Below are 21,934 nucleotides of genomic sequence, written 5' to 3' on the forward strand. Positions count from 1 at the left end.
TAATATATGATTTATATGTATCATAACCTAACAGTGGTATCACGAGCCTCTAATTAATTCCATAATAATTAGTTAACATGGTTAAATTTTATAAATTTGCAATGAATTAAAGGGGTGATTAATTTCGAAAATTTGATTTTTTGTAATTAATTGCAAATTCGTGCGATTATTTGATTATATGTTCGCAGAATTTTCGGCAGTTTAGTCAATAATGGTCGGAATTGTATAATTTTCTAGTGTATTTCGCATGTAAACGGAGTTTTAAAATTTTGACTAAAATCAAAGATTTGATGCCGAACCCAGAATTCCCAAATTCGAAGTCTAACTATGACTTTTCGGAGGTTTTAGTTTTTCGAACGCAAAATTTGTAGTTTTTAAGATGTTAAATTAAATATTTGCGATTCTTGTTTGTAAATCTTGAATTTTTGATTGACCTACTGTATATGTTTAACAAATTTAAATGCCTAAGCTTGTTAATTATAGAACCTAATTTGTAATTGTAATTAATTTGTTGAAATTCGAATAATTTAGAATTTGATTTGATTTTCATAATTAATTGACAATTTAATTAGGTATCCATGATTAAAACTACCATAAAAGTTGTTAAATTTGATAAATTTTAAATTTTTATGACCTAGATTTGAATCCATGATAATCGGAAATTAATTGAATAATAAATTTTCGATTTTTCGCCCTAAATTTATGAAATTAATATGATTTATTAATTTGTCTATAAATTTGAATTTAAAAGTTTTTATTTTTATATAATTCGCTCATGAATTTGCACGCACAAAGCAATGGACGCTACGTGTTACCCTTAAAGGGTGTTGTATAGTGCGGGCATGCGACGACGAGCAAGAGAGCTCGTCGCCCATGCGGTACGAATGCAGCGAGAAAACGAGCGTGGCATGCGCGCAAGGCAGTGGGTCTGCCTACGCGTGTGTGCTGCGAGCCATGGGCGGATGGGGCGATGAGGCAACAGGGATGGCAATGGGTAGGGTATGGGTAGGGTCTAGTAATACCCGGACCCGGACCCTAATTTTTTGACATATACCCATACCCTACCCTTACCCTATAGGGTCTAAAATTATAAGACCCTTACCCGGACCCTATGGGTCCGATAGGATATAGGTAGGGTCTAGGGTCTTATGCGGGTCCGCGTTAAACTATAACTTTTATTTCCTTTTTTGTATACAATTATATGTAATATGCAAAAATAATACAAGAACAACGAGTAATAAGGCATTTTAAAACAAATAAATAGCTAGTCTTCAAAAATAATCCTTGTCTATCCTTAAACACAATACATTTTAAAGTACGAAGCTCATAAGTTACAAAATCCCACATTCTTAACTACACAACATTAATGTTAATAAATAGGCATCCATTCAGTACTTTAGTAGTAGTTATCGTCCATATCATCATCTACTTCATCATCAAGATCCTACCAAAAAAGTGAAGTACATAAAAATAACAAAATTTAAGCGGGTCTAAATATAGGGTATGGGTAGGGTATGGGTCTTAAGGGTCCGCGGGTAGGGTATGGGTAGGGTACGGGTCTGAAAAATTAAGACCCTTACCTTACCCTAAAAAAAACAGCATATGCCCATACCCTACCCTTACCCTATAGGGTCTAAAAAATAAAGACCCATACCCTAATTTTAGGGTAGGGTCCGACAGGGTCCGGGTAGGGTCCTAGACCCGCTGCCATCCCTAGAGGCAAGGCACAAGCCGAGCAGGCGGGCGCGCGTGGGCAGCGAGGGATGTTGCGCCACAGTGAGCGCTGCCTCGCCCAGCGAGCGCTGCTGCGCCATAGCGAGCGAGCTGCTGCTGCGCCTAGGCGTGGCTCGGCTTGCTGCGTCTAGGCGTGGCTACTGCTTGTGCCTTGCTATGCGATCAGTCGAGGGGCGTTGCTGCCTCGTGCACTCGACGGGGTATGGGCGTAAGCCCATGGCCTCATCTTGATCCGATTGATGCGCTTTGAATTTAATTTTGATTTTTCAGTCAGAAAACGATTTTAATTAATTTTAAAATTTGTAATTTTATTTTTTCTCGGAATTTAATTTTGAATAATCTAATTATTATAAATTTTATTTATACTAATTATTTTACTAAAATTTAAACCTTGATTAAATTTAAATTAATAAACTGAAAATAAATTAAAGGATTCAATTAATAATTTATATGAGCTTTAAATTTTTATTAAATTTGTATGTTTCCGGTTAGACTATGAAATACAATTTTATGTTTAAAATTAGTAAAGCATGTAAATTTATTGGTTTAAGTGGGTGCCTTTTAGTCATAAACTCTTGATTAGGTCTACAATCCTTTAAGGTTAAAACAACTTGATTAGAATTAATAAGGATTGAATAATTGGTAGATTATTGGAAGCCTTGATTAATTGATGCAAATATTTATGTGATGCATAATATGTTCTACTAACCAGCTATGTGGGCCATTCATTGATAAATGAATGGGTGAATGGTATATATTGTATATGTACTGTTTTGCAGATTATTGAAAGTGACTGGTATGGCCCAAATAGGATAGAAAATATGGTCTGCGTACCATTAATTTGAATGTAATATTGGTCTAAAGTACCAAATTTTATTGCTTTAAAATGGTCTGCATACCATCAAATAGTTTTAATTATTAAATTATAGCTTATCCTATTTGAAGAAAATGGCGCCTCCCATGGTGAAATTCAAGACGGAGTTTCCAATCCATTTTCAAGACGGAGTTTGAAGTTGAAGCTTCAAGATGAAGTCGGGCCATACTAGATCACATTTATATTTTATGCATGCTTTAAGTTATTTATTGCTTTAAATATGTCTTAATTATGCATGAGATTGTGGCTTGATTATGTTGCATGATTAAGGATTTTAGTTAACTTAAAATCTAACCAACATAGTAAGAGCCTTAAGTTCCAAACTTTAAAAAAAATTGAGTTAAAAGGTGTCATGACAAAATAAGACTTACTTGGATAAACCTTTACATCAATCTTAGTAATAGTTTTCCGCCTAAGCGAGGTGTTACTTATTGATCCTAAAGGGGTAAGGTGTTAGGTTATGATACATATGATATTACATAAATCATGCGGAAACAACCATTAACCCAGGATTACATATTATTTACACATAATCATATAGCATAATTTAGATGCATACTCTTTGTTGCGTGCCCTCCCTAGCTGCGCCCGAACCGAACAAGAACAAGTCTTTAGGACTCCAAGTGTCGTCCCTCCGTAGATAGTCCACAGCACGTCCGGATCCGCCTTAAGATTGACCAACTAGAATCGCCCTTAAGGTACTAGAATTTTCGGCACTTTAGAGCAAGATGTGTGATTGAATTTTTCTCTCAAAAACTCACTTTGAATACTTTGAAACTCGTTATAAATTGTGAACCCAGGCCACATATTTATAGGGGTATGGAAAGGGAATTGGAATCCTATTCAGATACAAATTAATTAAACCTAGAATCCTACAAGAACTCTAATTAATTAATTTATCTAATAGAATTAGGAATTTAATCATTAACCGAACTCTGCATGTTTTAGGAATCGTGCATGAACACAAACACTCACGCACACACACACGGCAGCCACGATGGGCCGCCCATGCGCGTGCGTGCGAGCAGTAGCCCACGCAGCGAGGCCTACGCGAGCTACAAGCCCACGTAGCTCCTGCGCGCGCTGCGCGCGCTGTGCGCGCTGCCTCGGCCTGCTGGGCCTGGCCTTGCGCTGGGCCTGGCGTGGCCTTGGCTGTTCGTGTGGCGCGCTTGGCTTGCTGGGCGATGGCCTGGCTTCGTGCTGGGCCCTCGTCCGGCAGGCCTCGTCCGATGCTTTATTCGTACGATACGCTTCCGATTAAATTTCCGATTCCGGAATTCATTTCCGATACGAACAATATTTAATATTTCCGATTCTGGAATTAATTTCCGTTTCGAACAAATATTTAATATTTCCGTTTCCGGAATTATTTTCCGATTCCGATAATATTTCCGATTCTGACAATATTTCCGTTTCCGGCAATATTTCCGATTCTGGCAATATTTCCATTTCCGATAATATTTTCCGATACGTACCATGTTTCCGTTTCCGGCAACATCTACGACTTGGACAATATTTATATTTCCGATACAATCCATATTTCCGTTTCCGGTAATATCATCGTTTTCCGGAGTATTCATTTCTTGCCTGTGACGATCTCAGCTCCCACTGAAACCAAGATCCGTCGATTCCGAATATTCATAGATGGAGTATTTAATGCCATTAAATACTTGATCCGTTTACGTACTATTTGTGTGACCCTACGGGTTCAGTCAAGAGTAAGCTGTGGATTAATATCATTAATTCCACTTGAACTGAAGCGGCCTCTAGCTAGGCATTCAGCTCACTTGATCTCACTGAATTATTAACTTGTTAATTAATACTGAACCGCATTTATTAGACTTATCATAGAATGCATACTTGGACCAAGGGCATTATTTCCTTCATAAGGTACACAAATAATTGTGAGTACATGTTAGTTTTGGTGAAACTCAATGATATAATTAAGTAAGGAGTCCTTTTATGTCGTGGCAAATGAGATAAGTTTACCTAATAAGTTCTTAGACGTACCTATCAACCAAGAGTAGTTTCTAGACTATTCGCAAAGGCTTTGCTTACCTAAAATATTTTAGAATTGAGTCTAAATACATAATGTGCTTAATTCTTCAATGATTTAAAGATCTTGGAATCATTTTATTCACACCTGCCGGAACACATAACTTGAATAAAATGCTTAATAAATGATAAATTATGCATGTTTCCTAGAATTTAAGTTTATTAAGAGAAACTGTGAATGGTTATTTATTTGTTTATTCTTTTTCAATTGTAGTTTTAACTATGGCAAACAACAATTCATTCAACATCCGATCAATTCTCGAAAAGGAGAAGTTAAACGGGAAAAACTTCCTTGACTGGCAAAGGAACTTGCAAACAGTTCTTATGCAGGAAGAAAAGGAGTATGTCCTGGAAGAGGCGATGCCCGAAGCCGCAGGCGACGGGGTCACTCAGGAAGCCCTCAATCGTTGGATTGATGCCAACAAGGATGTGAAATGTCTAATGCTTGCAACCATGAGTGCAGATCTACAGAAAACGTTCATCAACTCAGATGCTTTAACGATCATCAGTGAGTTAAAGAACATGTTCCAAGATTTGGCTCGAGTCGAAAGATTCGAGACTCATAGGCAAAGTCTTGAGACTAAGCTTAAGAAAGGCGAGCCCATCAGTCCACATGTTCTCAAAATGATTGGACTCATTGAGAATATGAGTCGGCTGGATCAAGAATTCTCTCAGGAAATGGTTGTAGACACCATCATCCATTCTCTTCATAGCGGGTATGATCAGTTCAAGCTGAACTACAATATGAATAGTCTGGAAAAAACGCTCACTCAGCTTCAAGGTATGCTAAAGACCGCTGAAACGACGCTCAAAAGTGATAAGCAAGATGTGCTTATGGTGCGTGGGGCCAGGTTCAAGAAATCTGGCAAGAAGAGGAATGCTAAGAAAGGTGGCAAGAAGGCCAGCCCGACTAAGCAATCTGGCGGCACCAAGTCTGAAAAGAAGAAGGTGAGTCAACCCACTTCTGAATCTGAATGCTTCTATTGCAAGAAGAAGGGGCATTGAAAGAGAGATTACTTGAAGCTTAAGGAAGATTAGAAGAACGGAACAGTCGTTCCATCTTCAGGTATTTTCGTTATAGACTGTATACTTGCTAATTCAACTTCTTGGGTATTAGATACAGGTTGGGGCTCACACTTATGTTCCAATTCGCAGGGACTAAGAAGAAGTAGAAGGTTAAGTAAGGGTGAAGTCGACCTACGAGTGGGAAATGGAGCACGGATTGCTGCATTAGCTGTAGGAACTTATTATTTGCCGTTGCCCTCTGGGCTAGTTTTGGAACTGGAACAATGTTTCCATGTTCCAAGTCTTACTAAAAACATCATTTTTGTTTCTTGCTTAGATGCTAAGGGATTTTCCTTTTTAATAAAAGACAATAGTTGCTCGTTTTATTTTAAAGAGATGTTTTATGGATCTATTAGATTAGTCAATGGACTTTATTTATTAGATCACGACAAACAAGTTTATAACATAAATACCAAAAAGGCCAAAAATAATGATTCAGATCTCACCTATCTGTGGCATTGTCGATTAGGCCATATAAACATAAAGCGCATAGAAAGACTTCAAAAGGAAGGAATTCTAGAACCATTTGACTTAGAGGATTATGGTAAGTGCGAATCATGTTTACTTGGCAAAATGACAAAGAAACCTTTCTCTAAAGTTGGAGAAAGAGCAACTGAACTATTGGGTTTAATCCATACAGATGTATGTGGACCAATGAGTACAAATGCTAGAGGTGGTTTCAGCTACTTTATCACTTTCACTGATGACTTCAGTAGATATGGTTATGTCTACTTGATGAAGCATAAGTCTGAATCCTTTGACAAATTCAATGAATTTCAGAGTGAAGTAGAGAATCAATTAGGCAAGAAGATTAAGGCACTGCGGTCAGATAGAGGCGGTGAATATCTGAGCTATGAATTTGATGACCATCTGAAAGAATGTGGAATTCTATCAGAATTGACTCCTCCCGGAACACCTCAATGGAACGGTGTGTCGGAACGGAGGAATAGAACCTTGCTAGACATGGTTAGATCAATGATGGGTCAGGCCGAACTTCCAATAGAATTTTGGGGACATGCACTAAATACAGCTGCACTCACTATAAATAGAGCTCCGTCTAAAGCTGTTGAAAAGACTCCATATGAGTTATGGTTTGGAAAGCCTCCAAAAATGTCTTTTTTTAAGATTTGGGGTTGTGAAGTATACGTCAAACGATTAATTTCAGACAAACTTCAACCAAAATCTGACAAATGTATCCTTGTGGGCTATCCAAAGGAAACAAATGAATATTACTTCTACAATACATCTGAGAACAAGGTGTTTGTTGCTCGAGATGGTATCTTTTTGGAAAGAGATCACATTTCCAAAATGACAAGTGGGAAAAAAGTAGACCTCAAAGAAATTCGAGTCGAACAACAAACTCTAGAGAATGCTCAAGATGACATTCAGGTTGAAACTCAAAGATCTTTAGAAGAAGCTGGTAAGAATCAAGGACCATCTAGAAATATAACCCCGCGTAGATCGCAGAGATATAGATCTCAACCGGAAAGATACTTAGGTATTTTAACGAACGAGAGCTATGAAGTTCTATTACTTGAAAGTGATGAACCTGCGACTTACAAACAAGCTATGACGAGCCCTAGCTCCAAGCAATGGCAAAAAGCCATGCAATCTGAATTAGACTCCATGTCTGAAAACCAAGTTTGGGATTTGGTAGATTTGTCAGATGGCTACCAAGCCATAGGAAGCAAATGGGTTTTCAAACTGAAAAAGGACAAGGATGGGAAACTGGAAGTTTTTAAAGCTAGATTGATAACAAAAGGTTACAGGCAAGTCCACGGTGTGGATTACGATGAAACCTTTTCACCAGTTGCAATGCTAAAGTCTATTCGGATAATCTTAGCAATCGCTGCATATTACAATTATGAAATATGGCAGATGGATGTCAAAACCGCTTTCTTAAACGCCATTTTAACAGAAACTGTGTTTATGACTCAGCCTGAGGGTTTTGAGGATCCAAAGAAGGCTAAAAAGGTATGCAAGCTTAAGAAATAAATATGTGGATTGATTGAAGCAAGCATCAAGGAGCTATAATATACGTTTTGATGAAGCAGTCAATGACTTTGGTTTCATAAAAAACGCAGACGAATCTTGGGTATACAAGAAGGTCAGTGGGAGAAAAATTGCTTTTCTAGTATTATATGTCGACGACATATTACTTATCGGAAATGACATTCCTATGTTGAACTCAGTCAAGATTTGGCTTGGGAAATGTTTTTCGATGAAGGATCTAGGAGAAGCACAGTACATAATCAATCAAAGAACTTATATCAATAAGGTGCTTAATAGGTTCAATATGGCAGACTCCAAGCGAGGCTACCTACCCATGTCTCATGGAATGACTCTAAGCAAGACTTAGTGCCCAAAAACATTAGATGAGAGTAGACGAATGAGTGCGATTCCATATGCCGTTAGGTTATGATTCATATGACAAAACATAAATCATGCGGAAAAACCATAAAGCCAGGAAAACATATTATTGACACATAATCATTTAGCATAGTTTAGATGCATACACTTTGTTGCGTGCCCTCCCTAGCTACGCCCGAACCGAACAAGAACAAGTCTTTAGGACTCCAAGTGTCGTCCCTCCGTAGATAGTCCACAGCACGTCCGGATCCACCTTAAGCTTAACCAACTAGAATCGCCCTTAAGGTTGCTTAGGAATTTTGGCTATTTAGGTACAAGTGTATGGCTGATTTTTCTTCAAAATCTTACCTTTAGAATACTTCAATTGTGTCTATAAATTATGACCCTAGGCACCTATTTATAGAGGTATGGAAAAGGAATTATAATCCTACTAGGATTTGGATTTATTAATTAGAATCCAACTTGAACTCTAAATAATAAATTAATCTATTAGGATTAGGATTTAATCAATACACGAATTCCGATAGGATTAGGATTCGTTACGAACATGAGGATCGTATGGCCACGAACATCGCACCACCCGCGCAAGCCTTGCGGCCCACACGAGAAGTCGTTGCTCGCAGCCCAACAGCACGCGCAGCGTATGCGCGCCAAGGCCCTGCTGGGCCTGGCGAGGTTGTGGCAGCTCCATGTTGGGCGCTCGGCTTGCTGGGCGCGGGCCTGGCTTCGTGCTGGGCCTTCGTCTAGCAAGCCTCGTCCGATGCTAATTCGTACGATGCGCTTCCGATTAAATTCCCGGTTCCGGAATTCATTTCCGATACGAACAATATTTAATATTTCCGATTCCGGAATTAATTTCCGTTTCGAACAAATATTTAATATTTCCGTTTCCGGAATTATTTTTCGATTCTGATAATATTTCCGATTCTGACAATATTTCCGTTTCCGGCAATATTTCTTATTCCGGTAATATTTCCATTTCCAATAATATTTTCCGATACGTACCATGTTTCCGTTTCCGGCAACATATACGACTTGGATAATATCTATATTTCCGATACGATCCATATTTCCGTTTCCGGCAATATCATCGTTTCCGGAGTATTCATTTCTTGCTTGTGACGATCTTAGCTCCCACTGAAACCAAGATCCGTCGATTCCGAATATCCATAGATGGAGTATTTAATGCCATTAAATACTTGATCTGTTTACGTACTATTTGTGTGACCCTACGGGTTCAGTCAAGAGTAAGATGTGGATTAATATCATTAATTCCACTTGAACTGAAGTGGCCTCTAGCTAGACATTCAGCTCACTTGATCTCACTGAATTATTAACTTGATAATTAATACTGAACCGCATTTTATTAGACTTAATATTATATGCATACTTGGACCAAGGGCATTATTTCCTTCAGTCTCCCACTTGTCCTTAGGGACAAGTACGTGTGCATTTCCTAATTCCTTTGTCGCTCGATGCTTGCTCTTGAACATAAGGTAAGAGTTGTCATCCTTATTATATCCAGAGGTGTTTCTCGGTTTCAGAGTTCAACTGATCAAATAAACAGATAATCATAGGCTATGATTCATCCGAGCACGGCCATGCATTTTACAGTTTCTAGCTCTCCGAGTGGCCTTGTACAACTTTGAAGCATCTCATCCCGATTTATGGGAGGACAATCCCAATCTTGCGATCTTGAGATTAGACTTCGTTTGATAGGTGATTACCCTAGCGTTGCCTTTATAGCCTCCTTTTATGGTCCGACGGTTGGTCAACGTCAAAGCACCCAGTTCTCAAACAAGTAATCTCAAATCACTCAGGTATTGAGGATTTAGTGTCTAATAATTTTAATGAAATTTACTTATGACAGATTTTCATCTCTTACAGTAAAGTTTCATAGGTCTGTCCGATACTAGTCTTCCCAAAGTAAGTATCTATGCAAATGATTACGACATTGCCATGTCCACATAGTTCAAGAAACAAAACTACTAGTCATCTTGCATTCTAGTCGTCTAACGTTTTCTATGCGTCCAATTTTATAGAAAACTCCGACGAGGAACCATTTTCAACCTTTGACATTCAAGTTCACTTGATAGACATTTCTTAGTCACAGGACTGGTCCTGACAGTCTATCTTGAATATATCGTCAAATTGAAGGGACTCATCATTTAATAAACCACAAATTAAATGGAAATATGAATTCTATTCATTTATTGTGAATGATTAACCAATAATGTTTTACAAAGAATTAAACTCTAAAACTTTAAAACATTAAACAAGGACATCAAAGCCATTCTCAAATATGCTTGATTCCTATAGTTGCAGTGTGCGAGTTGTGCTTCGCCTGCGGCAGAGGTTTAGTCAATGGATCTGATATGTTGTCATCTATTCCAATCTTGCTTATCTCGACTTCTTTTCTTTCAACGAACTCTCGTAGAAGGTGAAATCTACGAAGTACATGCTTGACTCTTTGGTGGTGTCTAGGCTCCTTTGCCTGTGCAATAGCTCCGTTATTATCACAATACAGAGCTATTGGTCCTTTAATGGAGGTGACTACACCAAGTTCACCTATGAACTTCCTTAGCCATATAGCTTCCTTTGCTGCTTCATATGCAGCAATGTACTCTGCTTCAGTTGTAGAATCCGCAATGGTGCTTTGCTTAGCACTTTTCCAGCTTACTGCACCTCCGTTGAGGCAGAAGACCAACCCAGACTGTGATATGAAATCATCTTTGTCGGTTTGGAAACTTGCGTCCGTATAGCCTTTAACAACTAATTCATCATCTCCACCATAGACCAGGAAGTCATCTTTGTGCCTTTTCAGGTACTTTAGAATATTCTTGGCAGCAGTCCAATGTGCCTCTCCTGGGTCTGACTGGTATCTGCTCGTAGCACTAAGGCGTACGCAACATCCGGGCGTGTACATATCATAGTATACATTATTGAACCAATCAATGATGCATACGGTATCCCATTCATTCGTCTACGCTCATCAAGTGTTTTTGGGCACTTAGTCTTGCTTAGAGTCATTCCATGAGACATGGGTAGGTAGCCTCGCTTGGAGTCTGTCATCTTGAACCTATCAAGTACTTTATTGATATAAGTGCTTTGACTAAGTCCAATCATCTTTTTAGATCTATCTCTGTAAATCTTGATGCCCAATATGTACTGTGCTTCTCCTAGATCCTTCATCGAAAAACATTTTCCAAGCCAAATCTTGACAGAGTTCAACATAGGAATGTCATTTCCGATAAGTAATATGTCATCGACATATAATACTAGGAAAGCAATTTTTCTCCCACTGACCTTCTTGTACACACAAGATTCGTCTGCGTTCTTGATGAAACCAAAGTCACTGACTGCTTCATCAAAACGTATATTCCAGCTCCTGGATGCCTGCTTCAATCCGTAGATTGATTTCTTTAGCTTGCATACCTTTTTAGCATTCTTTGGATCCTCAAAACCTCCAGGCTGTGTCATAAACACAGTTTCTGTTAAAATGCCGTTTAAGAAAGCGGTTTTGACATCCATCTGCCATATTTCGTAATCGTAATATGCAGCGATTGCTAACATTATCCGAATAGACTTTAGCATTGCAACTGGTGAAAAGGTTTCATCATAATCCACACCGTGGACTTGCCTGTAACCTTTTGCAACCAATCTAGCTTTGAAAACTTCAAGTTTCCCATCCTTGTCCTTTTTTAGTTTGAAAACCCATTTGCTTCCAATGGCTTGGCAGCCATCTGGCAAATCGACCAAATCCCATACTTGGTTTTCAGACATGGAGTCTAATTCAGATTGCATGGCTTCTTGCCATTGCTTGGAGCTAGGGCTCGTCATAGCTTGCTTGGAAGACGCAGGTTCATCACTTTCAAGTAACAGAACATCATAGCTCTCGTTCATCAAAATACTTAAGTACCTTTCCGGTTGAGATCTATATCTCTGCGATCTACGTGGGGTTACATCTCTAGATTGACCATGATTCTCACCAGATACTTCTAAAGATCTCTGAGTTTCATCTTGAATGTCATCTTGAACATTCTCTAGAGTTTGTTGTTCGACTCGAATTTCTTCGAGGTCTACTTTTCTCCCACTTGTCATTTTGGAAATGTGATTCTTTCCCAAAAAGATACCATCTCGAGCAACAAACACTTTGTTCTCAGATGTATTGTAGAAGTAATACCCCTTTGTTTCCTTTGGATAGCCCACAAGGATACATTTTTCAGATTTTGGATGAAGTTTGTCTGAAATTAATCGCTTGACGTATACTTCACATCCCCAAATCTTAAGAAAAGACACATTTGGAGGCTTTCCAAACCAAAACTCATATGGAGTCTTTTCAACGGCTTTAGACGGAGCTCTATTTATAGTGGGTGCAGCTGTATTTAGTGCATGTCCCCAAAATTCTATTGGAAGTTCGGCCTGACCCATCATTGACCTAACCATGTCTAGCAAGGTTCTAGCAAGGAAATAATACCCTTGGTCCAAGTATGCATTCAATGTTAAGTCTAATAAATACGGTTCAGTATTAATTAACAAGTTAATAATTCAGTGAGATCAAGTGAGCTGAATGCCTAGCTAGAGACCGCTTCAGTCCAAGTGGAATTAATGATATTAATCCACAGCTTACTCTTGACTGAACCCGTAGGGTCACACAAATAGTACGTAAACGGATCAAGTATTTAATGGCATTAAATACTCCATCTATGGATATTCGGAATCGACGGATCTTGGTTTCAGTGGGAGCTGAGATCGTCACAGGCAAGAAATGAATACTCCGGAAACGATGATATTGCCGGAAACGGAAATATGGATCGTATCGGAAATATAAATATTATCCAAGTCGTAGATGTTGCCGGAAACGGAAACATGGTACGTATCGGAAAATATTATTGGAAATGGAAATATTGCCGGAATCGGAAATATTGCCGGAAATGGAAATATTGTCAGAATCGGAAATATTATCGGAATCGAAAAAAATTCCGGAAACGGAAATATTAAATATTTGTTCGAAACGGAAATTGATTCCGGAATCGGAAATATTGAATATTGTTCGTATCGGAAATGAATTCCGGAATCGAGAATTTAATCGGAAGCGCATCGTACGAATTAGCATCGGACGAGGCCTGCCAGACGAAGGCCCAGCACGAAGCCGGGCCATCGCCCAGCAAGCCAAGCGCAACAACCACACGCCAAGCATGCGACCAGGCCCAGCGCAAAAGCTAGGCCCACCCGAAGCTTGGGCGCGCGCGCGGGGCTGCGACGAGTGGGCTGGCGCTGTGCGTGGGCCGCAAGGCCTGCGTGCGGTGCTAGCGTATTACTCGAAGTGTGTTACTCGAATCCTAAGGCTACAGGGATTCGTCATATGATTAAATCTAATCCTAAAAGATTTAGTTTATTTAATTAGAGTCCTAGTAGGATTATAATTAAATAAATTAGTATCCTAATAGGATTCCAAATCCTTTTCCATAACTCTATAAATAGGTGCCTAGGGTCACATATTTACACAGAGATTATTCAAGTATTCAAAGTGAGTTTTTGAGAGAAACATTCAGTCACACAATTGCCTAAAAGTGCCGAAAATAATAGTACCTTAAGGGCGATTCTAGTTGGTCAATCTTAAGGCGGATCCGGACGTGCTGTGGACTATCTACGGAGGGACGACACTTGGAGTCCTAAAGACTTGTTCTTGTTCGGTTCGGGCGCAGCTAGGGAAGGCACGCAACAAAGAGTATGCATCCAAACTATGCTAAATGATTATGTGTAAATAATATGTATTCCTGGCTTTATGGTTTTTCCGCATGATTTATGAATTGTCATATGTATCATAACCTAACAGTGGTATCACGAGCCTCTTATTATTTTCATAATCTAAATTGCATGAACATGGTTAAATATTACAAATTTGCAAGAATTAAAAGGGGTGATTAATTTTCGTAATTGTTAATTAATTGCAAATTGCGTTTATTTAATTATACGTACGCAGTTTTTCGGCAGTTTCTTCCTTACTCATCCAAATCGAGTGATTTTTGTGTCAATTCCGCATGTAATAGGTATTCTAAAATTTTGACAAAAAGAGTATTTTTCTGCCGAACCCAGAATTCTCAAATTCGAAGCCTAACTATGACTTTTCGGTGGTTTTAGTTTTTCGAATGCAAAATTTCGTAAATTTAAGATGTTAAATTAAATATTTGCGATTCTTGTTGATAAATCTTGAATTTTTGATTGACCTACTGTATATGTTTAACAAGTTTGAATGCCTAGCCTTGTTAATTATGCAATCTAATTTGTAATTATGATTAATTTGTTGAAAATTAGAATAATTTAGAATTAATTTGATTTTCATAATTAATTATAATTTAATTAGATACCTATGATTAAAAACCACCATAAAAATTGTAAATTTATGATAAATTTTAAATTTTTATGACCTAGACTTGAATCCATGTTAATCAGAAATCAATTGAATAATAAATTTTCGATTTTTTCGCCCTAAAATTATGAAATTAATATTATTTATTAATTTGTCATTAATTTTAAATATAAAATTTTTAAATTTTATGCGATTCGCTCATATAACTTGCACGCACAAAGCAATGGACGCTACGTGTTACCCTTAAGGGGTGTTGTATAGTGCGGGCATGTGACGACGAGCAAGGGAGCTCGTCGCCCATGCGGCACGAATGCAATGAGCAAGGCCATGGTGCACGAGCACAAGGCAGCAGCCCTGCCTTGTGTCGTGGGCTATGAGCAATGGACGAATCGGCATGGGCGAAGGCAATGCACGGCAGTCGCGTGTGGGCAGCAAGCGAGCTGCGCCACAGCGCGCACTGCCTCGCGCAAAGCGTGCGGAGCCTCGCGCGCAGCGAGCGCAAGCTCGCGTGCCACGAGTGCTCCGCCCAGCGTCGATGGCTCGCATAGCGAGCGATGGCTCGCAGCATCGAGCGCTGGCAAGCGCGCGCAGCATCGAGCGCTGGCAAGCGCGCGCAGCATCGAGCGCTGGCAAGCGCGCAGCATCGAGCGCTGGCAAGCGCGCGCAGCGAGCGCGGGCGAGCGCGCACAGCGAGCGTTGGCTCGCATGCAGCGAGCGCTGGCGAGCGAGTGCAGCGAGCGATGGCTCGCGTGCATCGAGCGCTGGCGCGCGCGCAGCCAGCACCAGCTCGCATGAGGCCTTGCGAAGGATAGCAGCAGCAGCGATGCGACACAGCGCATGGGCTGCGCGCACATGGCCAGCGATGGCTGTGTGCGTGTGGCCCATGGGCGTACGTTGCGTAGGGTGTTTGCGTTGCGATTAGATCGTTTTGCAATTTTAATTTGAAATTTTCAGTTTACGTAATTTTAATTAATTTTTAAATTAATAATTTAAATTATTTTCTTGGATTTTAATTTTGAATATTGTAATTATAATAAATTTTATTTATTCTAATTATTTTACTAAAATTAAAATCATGAATTAATTTAAATACGACTGAAATTAAATTAAACTTTTTGGATTCAATTATAAATTTATATGAGCTTTAAATTTTATTTAAATTTGTATGTTTCCGGTTAGACTAGAAATACATTTTTATGTTTAAAATTAGTAAAGCATATGAATTTATTGGTTTAAGTGGGAGCCCTTTTAGTCATAAACTCTTGATTAGGTCTACAAATCCTTAAGGTTAAAACAACTTGATTAGAATTAATAAGGACTGAATAATTGGTAGATTATTGGTGCCCTTGATTAATTGCTGCAAATGTTTACGTGATGCATAATGTGTTTTACTAACCAGCTATGTGGGCCATTCATGATAATGAATGGGTGAATGGTATATATTGTATATGTACTGTTTTGTAGGTTATAAAGTGACTAGTATGGCCCAAATAGGATAGAAAATATGGTCTGCGTACCATTAATTTGAATGTAATTGGTCTAAAGTACCAAAGTTGTTTTTCAATTCAAATATGGTCTGCGTACCATCAAATAGTTGTAATTAGTTTTAATTATAGCTTATCCTATTTGAAGAAAATGGTGCCTCCCACGGAGATTTTCAAGACGGACTTTGAAGTTAAAGCTTCAAGATGAAGTCGGGCCATACTAGATCACATTTATCTTATGCATGTTTTAAGTTATTTATTGCTTTTAAATATGTCTTAAAATGCATGAGATCAAAAGCTTGATTATGTTGCATGATTAAGGATTTTAGTTCACTTAAAATCTAACCAACATAGTAAGAGCCTTAAGTTCCAAACTTAAAAATTGAGTTAAAAGGTGCCATGCTAAAATATACACTTGCTTGGATATCCTTTAAATCAATCTTGTAATAGTTTTCGCTCAGCGAGGTGTTACTTATTGGTCCTAAAGGGGCAAGGTACACAAATAATTGTGAGTACATGTTAGTTTTGGTGAAACTCAACGATATAAGTAAGGAGTCCTTTTATGTCGTGGCAAAATCGATAGGTTTACCTAATAAGTCCTTAGACGTACCTATCAACCAAGAATAGTTTCTAGACTATTAGCAAAAGGCTTTTGCTTACCTAAAATGTTTTAGAATTGAGTCGACAAACTGTGCTTAATTCTTCAATGGTTTTAGGGTCTTGGAATCATTTTATTCACACCTGCCGGAACACATAATTCGAATAAAATGCTAATGACTTGTTTAAATTGCATGATTGCTTTCATTTTCAAGTTATTATTCATGATAAATGTTTAGACTTTGCATGCTTCAATGTATGTTTTAATTATTGTTTATAATTAAATATCTTGCACTGCAATAAATCCTTTTAGAAAGGTAACAGTAAATTTCCTCGATTGGTAGTGAATCCAAGAACGATTCACGGAAATGAGAGAAAATGAGCAATTTAAAATGTACGTTTCTTATAGCGACTTTTATGGTTGTTTTCGAGTATCAAAATCGAATGGCAAACCAATTGGTGCTTGTGAATTCAAAATACACTGTAGTTTTGAGATCATAAAGCATTGAGCTTAAACGCTCAGCTTTACCAATGGTTAACAACCTAAACATCTTTGTCCATTTAATTCTCGAATGAGTCTAGTCCCTAGACATTCGAATAGATCGATGCTTAGAGAACTTTAGAAGCTTCTGGTAAGATCATCTAGTTGAAGCAAAATATTCAACATAAATTAAAATGGTAAAGAACCTTGTTGGTGACATTGGACATGTCTAACAAAATATAAAAGTCAACACTAAAGAATTCAATTCTTAAGACTATAAGAAAGGGTACAAGAAATAGGAAAACAAGGAACAAATGAAAGGAGTTTACGATTCCGTTTCTACCTATAAGTTTATGTTTAAAGAAAAGTGACCTAGCAATCAAACTTCCTTGGTATCATATACCGCTTGAGGTTCTTACTTCGGTAATAACTCAAACAATGGAAGCTAGGCTACACTAATGACCTACAAGTGGGAAATGAAGCATGGCAATGCTACATTAGTTGTAGGGTCATCTAGTTTGTTTTAAGTCCTTTCAAGAATGGAACTAAATGGCTATTTTGTTCCATAATCAGCATACCTAAATTTCTGTTTTTCAAACACAGAAAGACTCACATTCAAGAAAAACAAAAACAATGTTTGTTTGTTTATTTGAGTGAAATGGTCAATTACGGGTTGAGTCAATATGCTTGATTAAAACAAACAACTCTTTAACAATAAAAACTTTACTAGGTTCAAATCAACCCCTTGATTTGAGTTCCACTAATCTTTGGCATTGTTGCTTAGACCATATCAACAAGTTAACATTCAAAAGCTCTATTTTTATGGACTTTTGAAAGTTCATTGATTTCTAAATCAATTTAAGACAACTAGTCTTACTTGTTGAAAGTAACAAAAGATATGAACTATTGTTAGAACACCTAGACAATAGAGTTCAAATCCAAAGAAAGATTTTATGACTTTATTATTTCACATGGATTTGAGTGAATATAGATTTATTGACTCAAATGTGATATAAGTTGAATCTGTTTGGGTAGTTCCAAGATTCAGAAGTATAAAATCCACTTGGCAAGAAATCATAAAGATCTAGGTTAGATCATGTTGATGATTACTTGAGACCAAATATGATCATCAATGGTTGAGTGTTGTAATTTCACAATCTAGGTCCATAAGATATGGCATATCTTAGTTGGAATAATCGAAGTCAATTAGTACTTGATTCGATTAATGATGAATCATAAGGACTTTTCCTATAATTTCTAAAACAAAATGCTCAACTACCACCAAACTAAACCAAATTCGTCAAAGCTATTGAAAAGTAATTTCAGAATAACTTTTCATAAAATATATCTAGAGAGTTGCTAAACTCAGTGGGAGCTTAGTGTTTGTTATTCAACAAACTAAGGCCCAAGTCTAGATATATGTTTCATTGTGATTTATTCAAATGAGACACAAGGGTATTGTTTCTACCATGAATTTTTGAGAACATAATGTTTGTTTGCTCGAAATGATGTCCTTTTGGAGATTCGTTTCCAAAATGACAAGTGGGAGAAAATAGACCTCAAAAGTCTTCGAGGCGAACAACAAACATAAACGGACATTCCGGAGGCTTTTCGAAGTGCTTCAGAAAACCCGAACTTATTCTTTAAGGACTTTAGAAGTGGCTTTAAAGAATAGACATCTCTTAGAAGACTTTACAAATGCTTCAAAGAGAATAGAATATTCAAAGGACTCTCAAAGTGCCTGTTGATATTCTATTGTTTGATGTTCTGTACCCAACTAGGCATAGAGTTCAAGTCACTGGAACTATGAGATTCTTCTATTAGATAGTAAAGAAACATAGAGTTCTGGTCAATGAAACTATGAGATTCTTCTATTAGATAGTGAAGAAACCTACAACTTGCAGTCAAACTATTATCATGTAGATTAATGAGTTTGTGACTTGTAAGAAAGCTATGACGAAACCCAGATTCCCTAAAATGGTTAGAGGCCATATATAGACTCAAATGTTTTAAATGGTTAGAGGCCATAAAACATACTCAATGTTTTGATGACAAAATTGAAATTTTGTTGATTTGCAAGAATAGGTTCACACCTATTGGTTGCAAAGTTTGTTTTAAGGATAAAAACCATCAAACATGAAATTGTGTTCACACACAAAGCTAGATTAGTTGCTAAAGGTTACAAGCAAATTCACGATGTGGATTGTGTTGAAACCTCATGCAAAATCGTAATGCTTAAGTCTATAATTCAAGCAATGATTGCATATTGGTACATATGGCAATTGGATGACAAAACATCTTCCTCAGTCAAATGTTGGAAGAAACTATGTACATGCTATGTCATAGGATTTGTGGATCCAAATAAATGCTTGAAAAGAAAAGCTAGTTTATAAAATCTAAGTACAGATTTAAGCAAGCAATTGGGAATTAGAAATGTATTTTAGTGAAGCTAATAAGTATTTTAGTTTCATAAAATGTACATGATTCTTATAGATATATAAGAAGTTTAGTGGGAGTACATAAAACTTAATTGGTCCTATGTGTATCACACACATATCTCTCTATTGTGAAATAACATTCAAATGCTAAATACTTAGATTTGAGATTATTCATCAATGATGGACCAAGGCGAAACTTAGTACATACTGGGTACTAAGATCTATTTACAAAGATCTTATAATATTGTTTTGGATTAAGTAATGGCATTTACTAAATCAAACACGAAATACTCCATTGGAGATATTCGACCCATGTGAATAAATCTAAGTAAAAGAATGTTTGAACTATGTATAAGCATTTACTAAGTTAAAACATCAAAGGATCTAAGTGAGTTTCTTAACCTATATTATATGTCAAAGAATTTAGCTGGATTCAGTATCTACTGAAATTGAATGAGCTAAAGTTACATGAATAGAATTCAATTGGGAATTATTCTGCAAAAGAATTTATCATGTATGATATAATATGAGGATCGCCAAAAATGTATCGTATGACTTTAGGCATGACGAACATATACCAATCTCTATTGATCTAAGTGAAGATCAACTAGATTGAGATCAAGAACACTTATGGTACTTGAAAAGGTACATAGGAATAGTTCTTGATTCAAGGAAATAAAGATATGCTAAATATTGATGCTACACGCATAAACACTGGCAAAGGATCAAGCAAGACCCTTTGGAGTTAACCATTGACAAGGACGAGCTAAAGAGCATCGTGTTTTGAAATGGCAACATGGATTGGAGACCATGAGTTGTTGCGTGGGATATTAAAATATTAATTTCTATGTTCTAAGATACAGCTGGAAAGTATTCCACATATCTGTGAACTGCTTGGATAAGTAATTCCAAACAAAGCATCACTAGCAACCTATAAAGTTTAAGTAAAAGTACTTATTGCCTAAGAAGCAATAAAACAGGGTTGTTTATGTTAAAGAGTTCTTCACTGAAATTGGGTAGATCACATGTCTGCTGGCTTGATGGTTCTTCATTGAAAAAATGCGTAGAACCACTCTTGAAGCAAGAAAAGACTAGATCACAAAATAAACATTCTCAAAAGATCTTATCATCTATCTCGAAGAACATTCGATGAAAAGGATATTAAGATTGGCAAAGCATGATAACTAAACCTATGCAACAAGTGAGAAGCAACACTTACATTGTAGCACTGGAAATCAAGCATAGCTTTGAATTCCATGAACTGTTTTAAAGATGGGTTTGAGGCCCATGGTTGTAAAACAATGGGGTTGAACATTTATCATATATGAAATGTATTTTCATATTCCATTTAATCTTGGTTTAGTATTAAATGATGAGTCCCTTCAATTTGACGATATATTCAAGATAGACTGTCAGGACCAGTCCTGTGACTAAGAAATGTCTATCAAGTGAACTTGAATGTCAAAGGTTGAAAATGGTCCCTAGTCGGAGTTTTCTATAAAATTGGATGCATAGAAAACGTTAGACGACTAGAATGCAAGATGACTAGTAGTTCTGTTTCTTGAACTATGTGGACATGGCAATGTCATAATCATTTGCATAGATACTTACTTTGGGAAGACTAGTATCGGACAAGACCTATGAAACTTTACTGTAAGAGATGAAAATCTGTCATAAGTAAATTTCATTAAAATTATTAGACACTAAATCCTCAATACCTGAGTGATTTGAGATTACTTGTTTGAGAATTGGTTGCTTTGACGTTGACCAACCGTCGCACCGTAAAAGGAGGCTATAAAGGCAACGCTCAGGTAATCACCTATCAAACGAAGTCTAATCTCAAGATCGCAAGATTGGGATTGTCCTCCCATAAATCGGGATGAGATGCTTAAAAGTTGTACAAGGCCACTCGGAGAGCTAGAAACTGTGAAATGCATGGCCGTGCTCGGATGAATCATAGGCTATGAATATCTTTTTATTTGATCAGTTGAACTCTGAAACCGAGGAACACCTCTGGACATAATAAGGATGACAACTCTTACCTTATGTTCAAGAGCAAGCATCGAGCGACAAAGGAATTAGGAAATGCACACTTGTCCCTAAGGACAAGTGGGAGACTGAAGGAAATAATGCCCTTGGTCCAAGTATGCATTCAATGTTAAGTCTAATAAATACGGTTCAGTATTAATTAACAAGTTAATAATTCAGTGAGATCAAGTGAGCTGAATGCCTAGCTAGAGGCCGCTTCAGTCCAAGTGGAATTAATGATATTCATCCACAGCTTACTCTTGACTGAACCCGTAGGGTCACACAAATAGTACGTAAACGGATCAAGTATTTAATGGCATTAAATACTCCATCTATGGATATTCGGAATCGACGGATCTTGGTTTCAGTGGAAGCTGAGATCGTCACAGGCAAGAAATGAATACTCCGGAAACGATGATATTGCCGGAAACGGAA

The sequence above is a fragment of the Spinacia oleracea genome, chromosome 4 (assembly GCF_020520425.1).
Source record: "Spinacia oleracea cultivar Varoflay chromosome 4, BTI_SOV_V1, whole genome shotgun sequence".
Taxonomy (NCBI): Eukaryota; Viridiplantae; Streptophyta; class Magnoliopsida; order Caryophyllales; family Amaranthaceae; genus Spinacia; species Spinacia oleracea.